At 37.1% G+C, this 18,264-nt stretch overlaps 1 pseudogene; it reads left to right on the top strand.

Moving 5' to 3' along the window:
* Positions 1-252: 252 nt before the first annotated feature.
* LOC101991590 overlaps positions 253-18,264 on the top strand; it is a 28,620-nt pseudogene continuing 10,608 nt past the window's right edge.

The following is an 18,264-nucleotide window of genomic DNA, read 5'->3' as shown; positions in this document are numbered from 1 at the left end:
TTTAGCAAAGGTTATTTAAATAAAAACAAGTGCATTGAGCCAATATAATTCCTTACAGAGATTGTCTCTCGAGAACTCCAAGCCCAGAGTTGGATAATCAGCCGCTTTGACGACTATGGAACCATTAACATTGAAATGCGCTGTCTGTGTCAGTCTTTGGATGCTGAGACCGACTTCCTCACATGCGCAGTGCATGCCTGCATTGGAGCAGCAACTCTCGCGAGACCCAGCTGTAAGGGGCGTTGCCGCCGAGCTCGTGCAAGCACGGTGCTGGCTCCACCACAGACTTGCTTAGGCTGTGATGACTCCCGTCAAGCTGCTGGTGCAGGCTACTCAGAGGCCTGAAGGCCGAACCTACGCTGAGTACGAATCCGTGAATGAATGCATGGAAGGCATCTGTAGGATGTACGAAGAACACCTGAAGCGGATGAACCCTCCCGGTCAGTCCATCACGTATGGGATCGGTCAGCTGTTTGAGTTTATTGACCGTATGGTGAACCTCATCTGCCTGGTGTTCCTAGAAGACACCCAGACCTACAAGCCTTACAGCCGAGAGTGGATCAAAGAGAGGCTCTACGTGCTTCTCAGTCAGCAGGCACAAAAGACCGGGTCATAGTGATCTGGAAGCTTCCGGCGCCGGGGCCGACTTGGACCACAGGTATGTGTGCTGGGGTGGTGCTCAATTTCACACTCACCCTCCTTTATCCTCCTTTGGTTATTTTTTAGATGAACTACGGGCCTCCTTTTACTCTGAAAACTCCATTGCCCCTTTCATTGAGTTTTCTCTTTAACTTTTTTATGATGATGTAGATGGAAATGGTTCTTTTCATTGTATGTTTTATAACACTCACTACGCCAACCGGACGAGGTAGCAAGGGAGCAGTGACACTGATATATGGTGCCCTCCAGATAACTCAGTGAAAATAAAGCTCTTTAGTTACAAGTTTTAAAAGGGAGATGTAAATATCAGAGAGAAGATCCTTCGAGGCACCAGGTCTTAGAGGGTTCTACTCTCGCTCCCTTGACTCTGTTATTAATGCTCCTTGTGAGGCAGATCAGGGTGGCATCAGAAGGAAAACACCGAAACCAATCACCTCATGACTATCAGGAAGCAAAACGTTTAGGCATGATTTGGCGATGCTCAAGGGGGAATGTAGAAAGTCACAAACGTGTGACCCACCACTCAGCATATATGGTTTCTCCTCAAACAGCACTAGCAGCCATGAGCCTGGAGCGGTTGGGTTCATATTCAGACCATAAAATACAACCTGAGTTTATGTTTTACTTGGATTCTATTTTAATAAGTATAAATTAAATCCAGTAGATATATTTTTCATGTCCTTACATGCATACAGCTAATAGGTATCCAACAGAGATCTATGAGTTTAATTATCGTTATTATTTCTGGTCATCTAACCCTGCTTTCCCAATATTCCACACATCCTGAGCTCAGAGGGAACGTGTTGCACTTCTCAATTTGTGGCATTTTTAATTGACTGATTAACGTTTGTCTCTTTTGAATGATAAACAAGATGGTTTTATAATAACCTTATGATTAGTGAATGACTTGTCTCTCCTACGTCTAAGTGGACATGTAAAAGATTGTGGATGCTGGGCACATTAGACTATGACCTCTCTAGTGTTAATTAAATTAGCTAACAGTTTGAAACAAATACACAGAGAACTTTCTGATGTTTGATCTGTGATAGCTGCAGCGATCATGATGAGCTGTTATTGCAATCAGCCCCCATTGTGCAGATGGAGAAGTAAATCTCACAGAACACATGAATTGCTCCAAGTCGTGTCTCTAGTAGTAAACGGAATGAAGAGAAATTCTTTATATGTCTATTTCTCCTCATTCTTGTATTATATTAATCCATTATGTATGAATATTTTATGTCTGGGTAACTATTTCTACGTTTGTAAATAATGGTGTCAGTATGATGCTATTAAATCTAGATATGTGGCATGATGCTAAGATTATGTAAATAATGCTGTTGGACACAGGAATGAAACATTCAGTGACTTGCTTTGGTTTGTGTGCATCATTTGGTTTGTTTTCAATAATGTAATTCTGAAATCTAGCATATAAATATACTTCACCTTCATTTCAATTAATATTTGTACTTTTTCAACATTTCGTTTTAAATTGTGTTTGTACTTTGTGTAGGCAATCCCCCGATGGAATTACAGAGAACAGAAAAGCAATTGCAGGGGTCACTTGTTCCTACCTCTTTGTAGACTCCAGGGATTTAACTTGGGCTCTCAGGCTTAGCAACAAGTGCCTTCACTAGCTCCTTGCCCCCACATTAAGATAGCTCAAGAGAGTATCTGATGTAGTCCAGGCTTGTTTCAGAGTTGCTTTGTAGCTAGAAATGAACTTTCTGTCCTCTTCTCCATCCAGTCCTGCCATATGTAACTGAGGATTGAACCCAGAGATTTGTTGATGCTAGTTACACTTTACCAGCTAAGCTACGTAGCCATCCCTTTAGCTTGTACAAACAGCAACCTTTAAAGGAGGAATAGTATTTAAAATCCAGTATTTCTCACTATATTTTTTTCTGCGTTTTGTAGTAGAGGATCTTGTTGTGCTTAGGGATAAGTAGATCAGGAAGTACTAAGCATATCTCAAACAAAGCAGCACTATGATAGCTGGGAAGAGAATGTCTGCCAGATAACATGTTATCAGTATCTTTCCAAATTCAGATTCCATGTAAACAATATAAAAGATAGCAATTATGAGAGCTACAGTAAGAACTGTGGGGCTGCTCCCAGGACAAGGTGAACAGACTGTGATGATGACTAAGAATTAAAATAGGGTACTGTCAACAAGTGGTTGACTTTAGTCTCTGGAACTCTTTTTTTTTTTTTACTTTATTTATTTATTAAGGTTTTCTGCCTCCTCCCCGCCACCGCCTCCCATTTCCCTGCCCCTCCCCCGATCAAGTCCCCCTAAAAAAAAAAAGCCAACCATATAGGTATATTCATACAACCACAGGAGTCTCTTTGGAGCTCTTCAGCTACCAGGAATGCCTGTTTGGCGAATTGCAAGTCTAGGAGGGATTATATTAAAGCCATTGTAGATGGCATCTGAAGCATAGACCCAAGCAGCATGTGCACCCATACTCACATGTACCTGAATATATATGAGCATGCAGGCACACAGATAGATATATAGACAAGGTTCAATAGTAAAACAACACATAAAGCTCTGCATTTGCATGTGTATCAAGATCTAGTTTAGAACAGAAGGATTACATAAACAAGCAGTGCTTTATACAAAAAAAAATCATTTAGAAAATGTTAAATCTGAAGGGAAATTTGAAATATAATGTGGAAAAAATATATTTGAAAAAATAAATTAATGTCTAGTTCTTGTTTGATATGATTTCCTGAATAAACACACACACACACACACACACACACACACACATACACACAAGCCTACATGGAACGTTAGTGATCAAAGAAGGAAGATAGCCAGCTGTAGTAATGAACCATGCGAATTATCTTTCTTCACATGAGCTTTGAGAATATATGTCCTTGAAATTTGTATTATTACCTACCAATAAAATTAAAACTAAGCCATGGTAAAATAATCACTTGAATTGCTTTAAATTAAAATTTAGACATGTCTATATCAGTTGGATATTAGGAGAATATTCATATTACATTTTTATCCTTCTTTTTTTTCTCCCCACACCTATTCTTTGTAGTTATGTCCACCATCATTGAATTTATACTTCTTTGTGTATAATTTGCCTGTGAAGGAAACAGCAGATTCAGGCAAGGTGAAGGCTGTCCTCTTTGAGTTCCATGAAAAGCTGGGAATGACTGAATATCGTGGGCTCAGCTGTAGAGCAGGGAATGCAGAAAGACTGAATAAAAGAAAGAAATGTGGTACGACAAGCTTGCAATAAAATCCAGTCACCTTTTTATCACTACTGGTGTTACAAGTACTGCTGTAATCCCATTGTTGTTGTTGTTGTTGTTGTTATTATTATTATTACATCATCGTTAGCAATAGTAGTAGTAATAATTGTAGGAGTAGTAGTATTATTGGTATTTCCTTAACACAGGTTTCTTCCGAATCACATAATGGCTCCCTCTACCAAGATATCTCTTTCCTTGCTCTCCCTCTCTGTCCATCCCACAACTCAACCATCCTTTTCCTCAGATTGTCACTCCCACCCCTTTACCCTTTCCTGACTCCCATGCTCCCAATTTACTCAGAAGATCTTATCTATTTCCCTTCCTATGGACATTCATTCTTGTTGTTTAGTGTCTAAGGCATTTTGGGTTGTAGCCTGGTTACCCTTTGCTTTATGTCTAATATCCATTTATGAGTGAGTGCATACCATGTTTCTGGGGCAGGGTTCCCACACTCAGGATGTTTTTTTCTAGTTCCATCCATTTGCTTACAAATTTGAAGATGCCATTATTATTATTATTTTAACTACTGAGTAATACTCAATTGTATAAATATACCACTTTTTTTTTCTTTATCCATTTGAGAGGCATCTAGGTTGTTTTCAGGTTTGGGCTATTATGGATAATGCTTCTGTGAATATAGTTGAGCAAATGTCCTTGTGGTATGACTGTGCATCCTTTGGTTATATGCCAAAGAGTGGTATGCTGGGCCTTGAGGTAGATTGATTCCCAAATTTCATTTCCAAAGTGGCTGAACACATTTGCATTCCCACCAGCAATGGAGCAGTGTTCCCCTTACCCCATATCCTCGCCAGCATAAGTTGTCATCAATATTTTTGATCTTAGCCATTCTTACTGGTGTGAGATGGTATCTCAGAGTCATTTTGATTTAGATTTACCTGATGACTAAGTATGTTGAAAAATTCCTTAAGTGTATTGTTGACAGAGGTTTCTGTTTTACCAGGTTTCACAGTTGTTCAGTCCCAAAGAACACAGAGAGTACTATATTAATTATATACTCGTTGGCCTATCAGCTTAGGCTTTCTTATTAATTAACTCTTACATCTTACATTAACCCATAATTCTCGTTAGCAATGTAGCTTGGTATCTTTTTATCAGTGAGGCTTTCTCATCTTGCTTCCTCTTGGTCTGAGTGATGACTGCAGACCGAACCTTTCTTTCCTCTTCGCAGAATTCTCCTGTTCTGGTTGCCCTGTCTATACTTCCTGCCTGGCTAATGGCCAATCAGCATTTTATTAAATCAGTACAAGTGACAAGTCCCACAGCAGTGTTTTCCAGCCATGTGAGATTTTTTTGAGTGGGTTCCTTTCGTTTTACACACATGGCAATAATGAGCAGTTTCCAAAGCTGCTTCTCTGCTTTTAGTGTGTCTAGGGTTTCAGCTCTCAGGCTGTGGGTATGGAGAAGTTTGAACCTTACAGAGTTGGTGGTACAGCTCTTGTGCCCAGCGAATCAGAATCCACCCTAGGTCATTAGGACGTAGCTTCCTAGAACTCCTTCAGTGACTGGACCAGAGATACCTCATATTTCACCTTCACAGGCTTTGACCATTTTTGGTTATGACCTCTGCTTCCGGGCACAGATGACCCAGGATGCTGTGTGAAGCTTTCCAGTCACTTTACCTCTCACTACCACAAGTACTTCAAACCCTGCTGTCATCCCATCTTCATTTATTATTATTATTATTATTATTATTATTATTATTATTATTATCAGGTTATTAACTGTACTAATGATAAAGTCATATACCCAGCAATAGGGAGTAGCATGCTTGTGACAGACAAATGCATTAAAACGATTTTCACAAATCACAGGTGAGCTTCTAGTTCCACCCAATTCCTTAAGAGTTAGTACAGTGGGCCAGGATAGCAGAGCCTGCCAGAATGATGAATAGGATTCAAATGAATACAGCTCATGATCTTCATACTGAACAACCCAGGGGCAGTTCACACATGCTAAGCACGTGCTTTGCCACTGACCCACACTCCTACACCCGAGACTGGTAATTTGAATGGAAATATTTTGTTAAAGCAATTAAATACTGCTAGTACATTCATAAATAGCCATATACCTCCCTTTCTTTTTGCCTTTCCCTCTCTTTGATTCATATACAAACATAAATGAGACAATGAATCGTTTATTGTGAATAAAAATATTTTCAAAATATAGAAGGATAAAGATGATCTTTGAGGTCTATATTAATGCCCTACAAATTGAAAGAGAAATATTAAAGTATACAGGCACAAAATATGTGAAAAATATGGCTCAGTACATGTAGATTAAATTTAAAGCCTAGAACAGCAGTATAAGCTATCAATAAGTAACAATAATGGGGAACAGGGAAAAGAAGAAAGGGAGCGAGATTGAGAGAGCACTCACCGTGATCTTAGAAGTGTTATGCACTGGACAGTGGTGTGACACACCTTTAATCCAAGTACTTGGGAGGCAGAGGCAGGTGGATCTCTGTGAGTTCGAGGCCAGCCTGGTCTACCAGAGCTAGTTCTAGGACAGGCACCAAAGCTGCAGAGAAACCCTGTCTCAAAAAAACAAAGCAAAACAAAACAAAAAAACTGTATGCAAAGAAAAACCCAGCTAATCTGAGGAATTATATCTGTGTACTTAAACCCATGTCTGCTATCACCTGAATGTTTATAGAGAAATGAAAGAATACAGATTTTTTTCCAGTATTTTGTACTGTGTTTTCATAATTTAAATGTTCCCTTCTGAAGAAAGGAAGAATGGAGGATTGTAAACTTCTAGAAGTTCATAAAATAAACCAGACTCAGGACCCTAGAGAGCCCCTAGCCTACGATACACTTGTTGTAAGTAACTGGAGGGAGAAGACATTTTTGGTGGAGCTGACTGAAAGTTGTGCAGGAAGTGACACAGATACTGCTTTAAGGAACTGCTGCACCAGTGGGGATGGCTTTGTAGAGATGCAGTGACCTTTATGTTGCCCATGTTTCTAGAGGTAACTCCTTGCGATATTCCTGTAAATTCAGAAAACTGAATTACTAAAGGAGTCCTGCTCCGTTTGCCTGTTTATCTTCAAAGCTTTGATTTGTGTGTTTTCACTTACTGTTCTTCCAGTTAAGAAACTGTTAAGTTACTGTTTCATCACCAAGGACCAGGATACCCATTTTTTTTCAGTTTTCAATTTGTTATCTTCAAATTTCTCACAGACATACAACCTTTTTTCCATTTACAAAAGTGATTGCTACTTCCCAAAGTTATTAAGCTTTGGGTTTGTGGAAGTGTATATTTCTAATTAATCCACCAGGTAGCTTCCCTGTCTGTTAACATATTTTTCAATGTTCCCTTTTCTGATACATTTTTTTTTTGGCATGGGCTCTGTGTGATTATTTTTAGTAAGTGGTAAGCATTCAATGGGAAATACACATAGAAAGGCCTCTTAATGTATTATTCTTACTCAAAATTTAAATTTAACACTGAAGCACCTAGCAGGCCTAGGTTATATATTCAATTCCTAAGACTGAGATCCTGAAATGTTTCTGGCCATGTAAGGATTGGACTGTTGTTTTATCTCATTTCTAAATCTTTACTTGGCTGTTGGCACTTTTTTTTTCCTGGCATTTTTTTCCTTATTTTTTTAGGCATTTTATTTCTTTCCTTAGTTTGAATTTCCTCTGTTTCTCTATTTTGCTTTTCTTTTCTGCTTAGGAAGATAGTTCTTTGATATTGCTTACATGCGTGTGTGTGAGGTTGGAGTGTGTCCACAACTCACAAGTCTTAGAAAGTTCCTAGAGCTTCTTGTTTGTTGTTGTTGTTTTGTTTATTTATTTTTTACTGTTTTCAAACTATATTTTATTCCATGTTCTGCAGTTTCATTCCCTTCCAATTTTCTAGATGATTGATTATCTTTCTAGTTATTTTAAGTTGATAGCCATGCTTTGTGAATTGTTTCATTTCTTCATCAACTATTTACAGTTTAATATGGATACAAGAATGTTTTCAGTTTCTATGAGGATAGCATAGGAATAATTCTAAATTTCCCTTTCTTGGTTTTTACCCCCTCTGAATTAAACATGTATTAAACATGAGTCTTTGGGAACACATGTTTATTTTTCTCTCTCCCTTCATTTCCTCGGCTGAAATAGCAAGCCTTCTGCAACATTACTAATCCTCATTCTCTGAGGTGTTCAGAGACCGCGACAGTATCTGTGTCGGGATCATTGGGAACAAAGTCTTCATGTTCTATTACTGTTTATCTGATTGTACAAGAATTGAGAATTCTCCATCTGGCATGCACTGGTGCTGATGCACATAAGGCCCACGAACACCCTGCGTCCACATCTGGGATTATAACTTTCATCTGTAGCTTTGCACGGGCACATTCACACATGCACACAGAGTAACACACACACACATACACAGTCATTTAGATTGTTTTGCTAAACTCATTGTCTTCACAAAATATTTGAAAACAGCAGTCACTTTGTAGTTCATAGCATGCATCTTGTTCACATGAAAGTTTTTTTTTCCTACAGTCCTTTTTTGCAATGACCTCGCATGCTCATCCTACAGCCTCATTGTGTAACTATAACTATTCAGTATGTAAGCCTCTAAAGCATTGTCCCAATAACCTGTGGCAAAGTAGCCAGCTATAGTTCTGATTGATATATTTTACATCTTACTCTTAATATTTGGATGTTGTTATTGCCAGTCTCATTGTCATTCTCTTCATTAATTTTGCTGTCATTAACCCAGGCAGTACTCCAGTTACTACAATAGAATAGATTGTGTGTACACTGTCCTGGTTTCTAAGCTGAGTGACCAACTTTATTTCACTATTGTATTTGATATAGCTTTGTTTTATCTTCAGCACTTTTATTATTTTTGAAATTATAATACAATTATTTCTCCATTCCTGTTCCACACTTTAATCACTATCATGTACTTTATGGCTCATTTTCAAATTCAAGGCCCTTTTCCCCTACTCATCATTGAACGCATACATGTGTTAAATTTGTTTATGCTCTGGAATATTTGTTTAGCATTTTAAAGATGTGTTGCTTCTGTTTATGCTGCATTTGTTTAACTCTGTGAAGCTGTGATTCTTTGCTTGTCTAAAACACCTTATGTCTAATAAAGAGATGAACAGCCAATAGTGAGAAAGGAGAAAGAATAGGAGGGGTTGGCATGCAGAGAGAATAAATAAAAGAAGAAATCTGGAAGAGAGGTAGGAGCAAGAAGAGAGAACAAGGAGAGGCAGATGTAAAAGGCCAGCCACCCTGCCAAGCATGGAGTAAGAGTCAAAGTAGATATATAGAAGTAGGAAAAGGAAAAAAGCCCATAGTAAAATGTAGTCAGGATAATTCAAGTTAATGAAAAACTGACTAAAAACAAGCCAAGCTAAGGCCGGGCTTTTATAATTAAGAATAAGCAACCATGAATGATTTATTTGGGAGCTGGGTGGTGGGCCCCTATAGAGTGAGAGCAAATAATTAAAGAAAACAACCACCACCAACATATATATTTCTAAATATAATTTGTTCTTTTGGCATAATATTGCTTGTATGTATGTTTTGGGGCTCAGTATTTGGTATTGGGGAGCCAATTGGTGTACTCTTTCCTGAGAAGACTATTTCTCCTACTGTTAGCATTTCTTAGTGCCCCTCCATCTTTGTTTGTGGTTAAGGTCTAATGGGCATTTCCTTGTCCACTTCAGCATATCTGGTGTGATGTACATGTTCTGCTCATGTTTAGGAGACTTCATGGGTATAGCTTTTATAACATTTCTATGAGACAAAATCTCAAAGCAATATCTCAGTCCTTTTTTCTTCTATGTTCTTGTTTGCTGGGACTTGGGACTAGGATCAACAACTCTGCATTTTTATTGGGAATGGTTTTCTGTAATGATCACTTTCTGATGCAAGAGAAGTTTCCTTGATGTGAGATAAGGTATAAGGACAATATTTAGAGTGCAGTTAGAAGTTATGCTAATGTATTACAGTTGTGGTTGTAGGTTTTACCTCATATATGACAGGCAGGTGGTCTTCCACTAAACTACGTACCCAGTACTCTTCTTGATTTCTTTGACTGAGCCCTAAAACGTACTGCATTATTTCTCAGTCACAACATAAAGTTTTATTGTGACGATTCCTTCCAATTCTTGCTTACAAATACTCATATCTTAAAAGTAATTTTCATTTTACAGTTTACCACTTCTAGAAATCTAACCACAATAGTTACTGCAAGGCCAAATACAATATTATATTTCTCCCATTTTTTTTCTGTTTTCTAAGGTCATCATCCCAAGTTTTAACTTCACAGTAAATCATTAACATATTAACAATTATCAATTCAATAAGCAGATAGAGGTAAGAATATAAATCTGTATATACATTTGAAGGCCATGAAGAAAGGTGCCTAATCAGAAGTCTAGAGTAATCAAAAGACCAAGCTCTACCAAGGGTGATATAATTCTTATATTGATATTGTCTAACTACATATTTTAATAGTAATAAGCATTTGTACAATTTTCTTCAGCTGTGCAGTAGAAAGTGTGCACATTGGGAAAAGGCAAATGCTCAAGCATAGTCCTGATGAAATAACCCAAGGAGTTTTATCATAAGATTATAGATAGTGTCATAATCTCCTTGCATAAATAAAATGGTGGTATTTTATTATAGAGATGTTTTGTTTTAGCTGGTGTACATCCTTGAATACATTCCTGGAAAGAAGATGAATTGTTTTATTTTTTGGGTTTATACCAAGGAAATATTCCAAACTCTTCTGTACATATGTAAAGGTTATTTAATTTAATTAACTTGACTACCAGAATGCCATGCAATATCTTATTCTCATTAGGAAAAACTTATTTAATAAATCTACCTGCTGAGTTTCAGAAGTAATTATTGAGTATTGATCAAAACAAAGCTTCCTTCCTTGTTGCATAATGAAGACACACAGAGTAGGGGATTTGGAACCCCATGGCACTACTGCAGGAGATATTAACAGCAGCTGTAGCAGGAGACTAGGGTGCCAGAGGCCACTGGAGAGAAATTGGGAAAAGCATGCTGTGATGCTTGCAGAAGAAGTTCCAATACTTAGCTTCACTAATTGTGAGAAAACTGGATGTGCCACAAATTAAGAGACAGAGTCAGAAATTAGGAGATTTTGAAGAGATGGCCTGTGTAAAAATGAAAGTGTGGCACAATAAATATCTAGGAAACGGAGACTTGAATGAAGAATTGGATATTTTCTCCTGCAAAATGAAATCTATCAGATTTTAAACTGCATAATGATTACTAAGTAGCCATTGTGATACGCCTGTGCTTTTCTTAGTATCTAACATTTAACATTAACCTAAGATTATGATATAGCTTAAAATATGATGTAACTTAAGAAAGAAGTCATTTAGTATTTTATTATTTCAAATAATACATGATCAGTTATTGATGTACCAGAGAGGAGGAAGAAGAGAGAAAAATTGGGAGAGAGAATAAAAGAGTGTGTGTGCAGTAGGGAAAGAGAATGAGAGTCTTACAAACCTTAGACAAAGCAAGGTGTGATAGTCTATGACATTATAAACATTTTTATTAACTCTCTGAAAGCATCATCAATGTATTTTGATCATATTAATGGCCTCCCCTAGCTCCCCTAGATCACCTGGCTTCTCTTCTCACAGAACTTTGAATTCTTTCATTTTTTTCAATTATTTTACACTCATAAAGTATGATTTGTGACACCCATATATTCTTAGATGTGTAGCCTTTCAATGGAAAGTGGTTAACCTACTGGGGATGACAGTAATGGACAAAACCAATTCTCTCCCCCAGCAGCAGGCTTTATCAATAAGTCTTTAGCTACAGGTGGTACTTCATTCCTATTTCATATCTCCATGTTGAGATTTGGTCTGGCTTGAGGTTGCACAGGCCTTGGGTTTGCTTTCACAGTCACTGTGAGTCTGTATTGCAGCCACCCTGATATGTCCAAAAGAAACTTGCATGCATACCCTTCCTCTTCTGTCTTCTCTCATGATTCCTGATCGTTTGGAGGAGGAATGTACTATAGATGGTCCCTTAGGATTAAGAATCCCATAGCCACTTACTAATAGTGCTAGATGGTTCTATGAATAGTACCAGAGGACAAAATTCATCTCCAATGTTATCCAGCTGTGAAACCAGCCAAGTATTACTATCACTTACCTGATATGATAAGCTCACTGGTGCAATAGTGGCATGAACATCACTTTAGTAACCAGTCACTTTCTAATTGGGTTCAAATAGTGCTCTGCTAGACAAAGCTCCTGCCTTTCACTATTAGAGTTCAAGAACCTATGGCTAGACAGATCATAAAACCTATCGGATAAACTATTCCTGTTACTTACCTAAATCATATGGGTCTTGGTCTATTTATACAAATTTATGGTTGCTTTTGTTACACTGTGTACATATATTTCTGCTCTTATTTACAATATTTTGTTTGTGCAGCTCATTTAAGAATGTAATGTATAATTAAAAATTACAGATAGTCGTTTATAATAGTCAAACTTGTCATGTTAGTTAAAATTTCTAGTTATACGAGATATATTTAAGTTAGATAGATAATCTTCAACATTTCAAAGGCCTAATGAAAATGGCATTTAAAAGATTTTAAGAACTTGACTTTTCTTGACAGTGAGACATGTCTGATTCTGGCAGCAGCAATTACTTAAGAGAGGTTGCTGGGCATCAAAGGAACTTGTTATGTAATTGTCTTCAATATGGCAAGATTTGCCATTTGGGCAAGAAACTGTTCTTGCCTAGACTGCTTGATGGTGTGTTGTATGAACTGGGCATGCAGGACTCACAGAAAAGTGACTGCTGAATTTGCCTAAAGAAGGTTAGACAGTCATTCAGGTTCCTGCTTCCCAGAACAAACTGCCAGACATTCTGCAGGACACAGAAGAAAGCAACTGATGAACTTAGTACAAGGCAGAACAGATCTTCAAATCTCCTGCTTAATGGAGAAGTCTGTCAGGTACTGTAGGCCTGTAGCCTGAAGATGGATGCCCTGATGTTATAGAAGAACTTTGTGTGATTATCTAGGCAGTGAGATGTCTCTGTCATTTCTAGAAGTTTGGAAGTTGTTTATAATGCACTTCCTGTTTACTTAAGTAATAATATATCCTTCTGGGATCTTTGATGGGGTTAAAGACAATTATACTTTTTCTTAGTTATGACAAAAGATAAATTTGATATAAAACTTTATACTCAAAGATAGGATAGGTATTAGAGTATTTTCTTTGATTTGCCAAATAGCAAATGGACTAAATATTGTAACTATATTTTTTGCTTGTTAACTCTTTTTTATATGTAACCTTACTATGTTAAAGTTAAAACTTTCATTTTTATTTAGACAAAAAATGGGAAATGATGTGGGATTCCCCTCTGTTTGCTATGAATGTGTTTTAATTGCCATTGGTTAATAAAGAAGCTGTTTCAACCAGTGGCTTAGCAGAGTAAAGCCAGGCAGGAAATCCAAACAGAGGTATAGAGAGGGAGTAACTGAGTCAGGAAGATACCATGTTGTTGCTGATGGAGAAAGATGCTTGCTGAAACCTTCCTGGTATGCCATATTCTCATGGTAAAATATGAATTAATAGAAATGAATTTATTTAAGATGTAAGAGTTAGTTAATAAGAAGCCTGTGGTCATAGGTCAAACTGTATTGTAATTAATACTGATTCTTTGTGATTATCTGGATCTGGGTGGCTGGAACACAAAAGAGCAGCCTCTTGTTTACAAATAATAGTTTAACTTGAAGGCAAATATAAATTACTCAACTACATCAGGGAGAAATTAACATAGGTCCACATGAACAATATCGCTCCTGTTTTCTTACTATGACATTAGGTGTATCTGCTGAGGGTGCAACTAACCTTTCATTTTCCTTATTCCCTTTGTTCCTCCTGGTGTGTTGATCTTCAGATTTCCATCTTAATAAATTGATTCCTCTTTTGATCATTCTCGGTATCAGTGAAAATCTAAATTTAAAAGAATAAGTTACAGAAAACAGTGATAAAATCACATCATTCTTGAGCAAATAAACCCATACCTTCACTTATACTCCCTGATACATCAACCCACGTGCTCCCTGCTGGACAGCTGGTGGGACTAGCAGGCTGGCCAAGCATGTGCTACAGTAAAACTAGTACACCTTGTGTCTCGTTCTGTTTTTACCTCACATATCTGGTAATGTTGCCTGTGATTTCTTCATTCTCCGTGAAGGCTCAAAGAAATGGAGCCACTTACTAAGCTGAATATCTTCAAGTAATTTGAGTGGGAGAATGCTTATGGATCCCTTACAGCAGAACCTCATTAGATGCTTCCCAGTATTAATTATGGGGTAGCTGTAGCAAGAGAGTCTGGCAATGCAACAAATGAGAATTAAGTAGGTTAATTTAGTCTTTGGGCAAGAACATGAAATTGACTCTTAATATCATCCAACATGGTTTGAAATCGTTTAAGTTTTGATCTGGGGCCCTCTATTATCACTACTTCGTGATTTACACCACATTTTACAAAGACTACACATTATGTGGAGTGAACCTTTTGAGAAAATTTCCCAGGGGATGTATCTAAGGAAATAATTGTTTAAAATTAGTCCTTTCTACCTACCATTACTTGAAAATAATACCCTGACAATAGAGGTAATCTTTTAAAAGTTGGTCACCTTGTGGTGTCAAAGCAAACAAGATTGGCATAAGGTTTATTATTTACTCAATTGTTATTAAGCTTAAACCTTCAAACAAGATTAGCTGTACTTCGAAATCACTTTCTGGTAGTCTATATTGTCTAATGTTGCAATCTGCATAGTTTATTTAATTTCTGTATTGAATCACTCAGTTCTTTTATTTCAAGCGCTCGCAGTCAAAACGTCAGCCCACAGTATGCCTTTCCCCCTCTTCTCTGTTGTCAATCACTCTCCATAAACCTGTCTGATAGTATGGTGCTCAGTACTGATTGTCAAGTTGACATGATCCAAAACCACATAAGATATAAGCTGGTGAGCCTGGTTGTGACAGATTTTGTAAATTGGGTTCATTGAGGTGGGAAGAGCCAAACTAAAGGAAGGTCTTGGGCTGAATAAAATGAAGAGTATTAGTTGAATACCACATTTCATTTCTCTGCATGTCCTATCTTCTCTAGGCTGTTTTTGTCACCATAACTAGAAACAGGAGCAGTTCACTTTCTAAGCTAAGGTGAATGTGACATCCCAAGTTCTCTAGTCTAATAATAGTCTTTGATTATAGATAATGAATTGCTCATTGAAGTCTTCACTTTCTCAGCCTCATGCAGTGTCCTTTAAGGGATTTCTTCCAGAGATTATGCACTGGCCACCCATTGCCTGTCCTTCATAATGTTCTTACATCTCTCATGGCTACGAAGACCCAGTATCCCATGGGTATTGTTACTAGTTCCTGCCGATGAATCAAAATGTCATCTTGTCCCTTCTATCACTGTTGTAATGAAACTAGTGAAGCACAGAAATGATTACAATTCCCTAAGCCTTCATCCATAATCAGGCATCCTCTTCATAGAGACTTTCAGTTCCAATTATATCTTTTCAAAACAGTTTGTGTTCTCGTGTATTGGAGCCTTCCACAAATGGTATATTGTTGTCAAGATAGCTTTCTTGTTGTCTTAGTTGAAAACAGGTTTTTGTTTGTTTGTGTTTGTTGACTTTAAAGAATTATAGCTTTTCTGCATCCTCATTTTTAGCAACTTCAAAAGTCTTCTGAAGGTCCCATGCCTATCAAGCAGCCCAGGTTTTAGATCTTTCTCCCACAGTCATTTTTCCACACAGAATGATTAGGTAACTCTTAGTAAACAGACAGTGGTCTAGCCTGACTGCTATTTGCTTTAAAGTTCTTCTGTCAGAAGAGTTAGGCAACTTCAACTTTTCTAAAGTTCTCAGGACACTGGCAGACTATGGCTAGATTATTTTTTACCAGAATATACTACAGTTGTCTTTTGGCTTAATTCCTGATAAAATATTTACTCATCTATAAAACTGGGTCTTCACATCAAATTCTTCTTCTGTCAGAGATTCCACTTACAGACTGAGATCCAACAGCTGTCCGCATTCAGAGCGGGTTTTACTACCTTTGTTAAACCTTTGGGGAGTCATGTTGTCAAGGTACACACATCAAAGTGGGAGTTTCCAGGGTGATTCTGAATTTAGTCAAGCTGCCTATTGGGCATCTGAACCCCTTAGTCATTTCTTGTATAATTATTTTTTGATTTTCATGATTATTTTCTAGTGTTCCACAATAGTTAATCTTATCTAAAAATTTAACATGCTTGACTATGAATTATATTCATTTTAAATTATTCCCTGTTAATTTGCATTTCATGATTTATTTATGCTGTCATTTCAAATTAAGACATTTTACTAAGCCTTCATTTTACTTTGAAAATATATTATTCTATATTCTTATACTTTGTTGGCTCATTTGAATGTTCTCATGATTTTTATTAGATTAAATAGAATTTTTGTTTCCTGTTCACTTAATTGAAAGCATTAGGAGGCATCAGGGGTCAGTAACTTCCTCTTTTTGTTTCTGGGTGTTTTACAAATTAATTGTATTCGAGCTATGTAACCACTCCTTTCTGATTAGAAAACTCCTCTGTGTCCAGCCCTCCATGCTTCTGTTAGAGTTCTCTATGATGTGTCTTTCCAGGTGCCACTCACAATGTTATGTAGTTGTGCTGGCACCATGACTTCTGACATCTTCCTTTGGAGATTCTACTCTCCTAAAATAAGAGACTCTTCTTCTTTCCTTCAGAGGTAAGAATTCCATTTTGCAAGAAGTTCCAGAGCAATAGATTTCCAATGATCTGAGTAGTGGCTGGGAAAATATTCCATGTGTTCCCAATGAGGTCTCGCTTATATCTCTCCCCACTGCTACTTTCTCTCTTCTAGCATTACTTGGGCCCTGACAGAAATTGCCGAGTCTTTAGTCTTGGGCTTCGTTTTTCTTTGTGTTTGTTTTATTTCTATCATCAGGAAGTAACGGGTACTCCCTGGCATTTTCTTAAAGGTTCTTGTTTTATGATGATAAGGGAATGTGCTTACCACTGAAGCGTGGTATTATTGGAATCAGTGAGTTACATCTTTTTCAGATGTGCTTTATTGAAGTAAGGGTAGCATAATGCTTGGTCCTCAAACCAGAACAGATCTTAAAATCACTTTATAAATCTGTTTGTTTATTAATTGGAAATAGACAGTATGCAAACAGCAATAGTTTCAGCAGGAGAAAAGACTGTATATTTTTCTTCTGAAAAAAAAATGAGTGTAGCAGCTAGAGAGATAACTTACTATTTAAGGGCACTTGCAACTCTTCCAGAGGACACTGGTTCAAATATATAACTTTTCATTGAAAAAAAAAAACACTCTAAATATGTGGAGGCACAGATTATTAATAAGAAAATAAAATTAAATGTCACACAATGCTGTTTTATATTAATTTATAAATGTTATGCAATAATAGCCTTAAGAAAATCAATTTTATATTGATTTTCCAGTTATTTTTAAATTGACTATGAACTATTTTAAGGGAAACAGGAATAACTAGTTCTACCAGGGATTAAGGATGTTATAACTATGATTCTTAAGGCTATTAGATTTGTGGGAGAAAATATTGACAATAAGCTATGGTAAAATATATCCAGTATTTTTGTTGTTGTTCTTAGGAACAGCTCATTTAAAGCAAACATTCTATTCCATACGTCCAAGATGTCCTCTTATTTTCTTAAGTGTGTATAAATCCAGAACTTCCAAATTCTTAGTTTTCACGGAATAAATTATTAGCTGTATAGACTTGCGACCATTGTATACATATCTATTTACATTGTTTTTCCTGAATGCCCCTTAATGTTAATCCCAACTCAGCCTTTGTCAGCCAATAGCCTTCTTTAATATTTGCAAGGTAAGATATCTACAATGGACTCATCACTTTCCATGTACTAAAAAGACATTAGGCACAGAAATTCATAGAGACAAATGCTTTGATTTACAGTTTGGTCAAATGAGTTGAAGAGAAGAGCAAAGAACGATTTCTTCTTCACCATCTCAATGCCAACCACCTTAGCTACTGTTCTATTTCTATGAAGAGAGACTATGACCAAGATAACATATAAAAATAAGCATTGAATTTAGGGCTTGCTTACAGTTCCAGAGGGTTAGTTTATGATGAGTGGTGGGCTTTGTCAGGGGACATATCAGCAGCCAGGCAGGTATGGCCCTGAAACAGTAGCTGAAAGCCCATATCTGATCTGTAAATTTTTAGCAGAGAGAGAGAGA

The sequence above is a fragment of the Microtus ochrogaster genome, chromosome 1 (assembly GCF_000317375.1).
Source record: "Microtus ochrogaster isolate Prairie Vole_2 chromosome 1, MicOch1.0, whole genome shotgun sequence".
Lineage (NCBI taxonomy): Eukaryota > Metazoa > Chordata > Mammalia > Rodentia > Cricetidae > Microtus > Microtus ochrogaster.
The sequence above is the reverse complement of the archived record's forward strand: the minus strand, read 5'-3'. Positions and strand labels throughout refer to the sequence as shown.